This window comes from Sprattus sprattus, assembly GCF_963457725.1.
Source record: "Sprattus sprattus genome assembly, chromosome: 17".
Taxonomy (NCBI): domain Eukaryota; kingdom Metazoa; phylum Chordata; class Actinopteri; order Clupeiformes; family Clupeidae; genus Sprattus; species Sprattus sprattus.
The window spans coordinates 24,885,521-24,890,399 of NC_137915.1; positions in this window are offsets into that span (position 1 = coordinate 24,885,521).

A 4,879-nucleotide genomic window follows, 5' to 3' on the forward strand; every position below is an offset into this window, starting at 1 on the left:
ATTATCGCTGCTTCTGAATTGTACTGACCTGTACTAAGTCCTATAAAGTATTACCTATCAAAATGTTCGCGAGTTCTTGAGTCTTTATTCTTCAACTGTCATCAAATGTCATGGTACCACGACATTCAACTGGTTTCCTGTTCTCAGATAATTTCATGATAGGAGTCCTGATTCTATCAGTTCTAAACGTTACATGCTCATGGCTGTTGATGTATATTAATATCGCACATTTTTAAGGATGTAATGTTTAGTACTTGGTACATGGTATTGCTCATTTTTAAGATGACGTCACTGGAGGGCAATACGGATCAGTATTGACCGGTGAGGAGGGCAATACGTGGCTGGCATGACTACCCATTAGCCAATCAGAATGCTCGTACTGTCGTTGCCATATAATAATACATTATATATCACAGGAGCTTTCGAAGGTACAGATACTTTATGATAACATCTTATATTTAAAATACATCACATACTTATTCATAATTAATATTACGCATCCATGGGCAACCACTTTTGTTCTTGCTCACTTCTACTGAAGGACAGATTTGGAAGATTACTCACATCTCAAAGAGGTGAGTGCTGCTTGTTGTATTTGACTGTCACTGCAGTAATGGCCTTTAATTAGCAGTCTGATTAAGGAAGGTAATGACCCATAAACAACAACTATCTATCCATCGGCGTCAGGGGGAGGACAGTGTTTACCCTTCCTCTCTCTCTCTCCCTCTCTCTCTCAGCTATTTCGTTGAAGATGGGTAGAAACGGTGTCTGTGTGTGTGTGTGAGAGAGTGTGTGTGTGTGTTAATCTGTGTGGCTGAGTGAGCTCATGGATGTGTACTATATCCGCATGCCCCAAAGACGTAATCAGATAGTGACCCTTGTGAGATTGAGATTGTTGTTAATGTCAAATGAATGTGCACACATATGCATGTGCACATGTAGATAAATGCATGCATGACACATCTGCCAAGTGGAGTGCTATTGTGCTTAAATGCACCCAGATGCATCTTTAACATGTTGACTCAAAGCAACTGCTGAAACAGACCAGAATAAGCAGGGCACGATTATATTCATTCATGCCTATTATTTTGTCACACACACACACACACACACACACACACACACACACACACACACACACACGTCTGTATGATGGGGTCAGAGGTGATGTATGACTTATGTGTATGAGTGAGGTAGGAACAACAGTAATTGTCCTCGCTCCCCTTCATGTTAAAGATTAAAGCACTGCTGTTAAATAGCCTACTTGTGTCTTCAGCTCCCACTCTTTCACCTCTGTATTACTTCTTGGATGGAGATTTGATTTGCGTATTAGATCTGCTTCCTCAAACTGTGCTTTATCTGGACTCCAAATAGTGCAATGGCTTTCCTAAGTACTTCAGAGTACATTCCTCTTGATCTCTCGTGCCATTTTTATGATGTTCTATGTGTTCTTGAATTTTGTATGATTTTTGGCATACAGTATGTGTTGCCATTTTGTGGAAGTGTAGATAGTATTTTTAAGTGCTTGTCTAATGTTATACCCTTTTGAGATTTACAATTGTAGGTCTGTCATAGCCAGGGGCGGATTTAGAGGCGGGGCCAGGGGGGCCGAGGCCCCTCCTCTAATTTGATTGGCCCCTGATTGGCCCCTGTTCTGCCAATCACCTGGCGAGAAAACCAAGCGGAAAACCAAGCGGAGAATTAAATGATCACTGCTGCAGTTCCACCTCTAAACTGTTGGTGGCAGTGCGCCGGTTGCGTCAATACAAGTGAATAGAAGAAGAAGCGTTCTGATCCTGCCGGTTGCTGCGTAGCGCAGCATTTTGTACACGTGCTGTTTTCATGACGAATGCAGCATATAACTCACTCTGGTTGGTTAAAAATACACATGGGGTGGGTCTTAAGGCTTTGGTGACCACCAAAACGAACTTTGGTTGGCTGAAAATCACGTCAATCAATCAGATAGCCACGCGATATTCTGTGTTTGTTTTCAGTGAATCTCAAATGGTGCACTTCATCAGACATATCGTAGTAGACAGATGAATGGCGAGGTAAGAGAAACTAAATTAAGGTGCATGGTATTTTGAAAGAGGTCGATCATCACCAATAGGCTAATATCATTAGATATGAGCTTGCATTTTCATTAAGCAGGAAAAATTAACCTTCGACATTCAGGGATAGCCTGCTACTGTTGTGTCAACTCGCAAGCGCAAGTTAAAAAGAACAATGCTGCTAATTCTAAATGATTTAGCAAGTACTCTATGCGATCACATTTCTCATTCCTAGCTGGATGAATTTCAAACTTATGTGTATCTATGAATTGCAGTGCATTGCCTAGGCTATTTATTTGTGTACAATGCTCGTCTGAGTCACTTGGGTGTGCTAAGCGTTGAGTCTCGACGGGCCAAGTCATTGGACTTGAATTAATTTGTCAGGCGTTTTAGCGCAAAGCATGGGAATCGGAGAACTCTTCTTTTCTGAAGAGAGAGAGAGAGAGGTGTATACATGCTTTTTGCCACCTTGTTAGGACTAGCGACTATAAACAAAGCTTAGAAGGAGAAGCTGGTGTGTGTGTGTGTGTGTGAGTGTGAGTGAGTGAGTGAGTGAGTGAGAATATGTTGTTGTATATAGGCCTACAGTTAAAAGCTGTTGCTATGTTTTGTGTGTTTTATGTGCCCTTTATGCACACTGAATTATAACATATATATATATATACAGTGCCACTTGAAAGTATGTGAACCCCTTGAGCACTTAAGCGTTTTCTGTTGTTTTACCATGATTTTTCATTTTTTTATCACCAATTTTCCATAGATGAAATGTCAGGTTTATGTTTATCATTTGCATGTACTTGTTAAGAGGAAATTGTTTGAGTAGCCGAAAAACTAAATGAAACATGGAATTAGTCCATTTCAAAAGTAAGTGAACCCCCAGCTGAATTGATAAAGTCAAGCAGGTAACAGATTCAGTGAAACTTATTTGGGTGATTAATTAGTCAATTGAGCAAACCGATCATCTGAGACATCCTAAGGGAAAGGTTTGGGCAACACTGATTAAAAGAGAGAGGAAACCAACCAAACTACTGTAGTGCCAAGGTGTACCCACACAGATCAACAATGCCGAAAGGAAACGAGATATCCGAGAACATCAGGAAGAAGGTTCTGACAGCCCATCAGTCTTGGGAAAGCTATAAGACCACCTCCAAAAGATTCCAGCTCCATCCATCCATCCAAGACAAATAATTTAGAAATGGAGGGCATTCAACATGACCGCATCTCTGCCTAGAAGTGGACGCCCATCAAGACCATCACCAAGAAGCACCAGAAGAAGAATAAATCAGGTAAAAGTCAACCCACACATAACCTCTAAAGAGTTTCGGACCTCTCTGGCAGCATCTGGGGTAAATGTACATGGGTCTACAATCAGACGAAAATTGTTGGTTTTGATCGTGACAAAATAATTCTATCTCGGACTCATCTGTCCAAAGAAGGGACTCCCAGAAAGCCTTTGGTTTATCCAAGTGCTCTCGGGCAAAGTTGAAACTGGCAGTTTTGTTTTTTCTTGAGAGCAGAGGCTTCCTTCTAGCAACCCGATCATGAAAGTCATGTCTATTCAATTTTCGTCTGATTGTAGACCCATGTACATTTACCCCAGATGCTGCCAGAGAGGTCTGAAACTCGTTAGAGGTGATGTGTGGGTTGACTTTTACCTGTCTTCTGATGCTTCTTGGTGATGGTTTTGATGGGCGTCCACTTCTAGGCAGAGATGCGGTCATGTTGAATGCCCTCCATTTCTAAATTATTTGTCTTGGATGGATGGATGGAGCTGGAATCTTTTGGAGATGGTCTTATAGCTTTCCCAAGACTGATGGGCTGTCAGAACCTTCTTCCTGATGTTCTCGGATATCTCGTTTCCTTTCGGCATTGTTGATCTGTGTGGGTACACCTTGGCACTACAGTAGTTTGGTTGGTTTCCTCTCTCTTTTAATCTGTGTCGCCCAAACCTTTCCCTAAGGATGTCTCAGATGATCGGTTTGCTTAATTGACTAATTAAGCACCCAAATAAGTTTCACTGAATCTGTTACCTGCTTGACTTTACCAATTCAGCTGGGGGTTCACTTACTTTTGAAATTGACTAATTCCATGTTTCATGTAGTCTTTTGGCTACTCAAACAATTCCCTCTAAAAAAAGTACAGGCAAATGATAAACATAAACCTGACATTCCTTCTATGGAAAATTGGTGATGAAAAAAATGAAAAATCATGGTAAAACAACAGAAAACTCCTAAGTGGTCAAGGGGTTCACATACTTTAAAGTGGCACTGTATATATTACAATTACTGATTCATGATTTTTTATTTCAGCTTCAAAAGGGATACAGAGTTATTCATTGTTGCTTTTGGATAGTTGACTAGAAGTAGATGTTCTTTACTGTCAGTATGTGTGTATTGCCTTGTCGCAAATTGATGTTTATTTAAGCAGCGTCATCACTGGATATCAGATGGTGATGACACTGTTGGCCCCTGAAGGTTACATTTGGCCCCATTGTGGCCCCTGCTTCAGAAAAATCCTAGAACCGCCACTGGTCATAGCCTTAAGTCACTGCCATTTACAGTAGTTTGCCAAAACATATTGTATGACAGTATGACGTAGTGCTCAACAGATATGAATAAACTGTTTTAATTCTTGGTTATAAAACTGTCTATGGCAACAGGCAGGTGTTTGAGTTTGACATCACTGAACAGTCTGAGATCTGAGTGTAGTGACTGCAGAGAGAACAGCACTTCAAGACTAAAAATGTTCTTTCCCTCTAAAAATGTAATTTCCTGAAAAACTAAACCCTTGAATCATATGACTCGTAGTCTTGAGTGCTGAGTCAACAG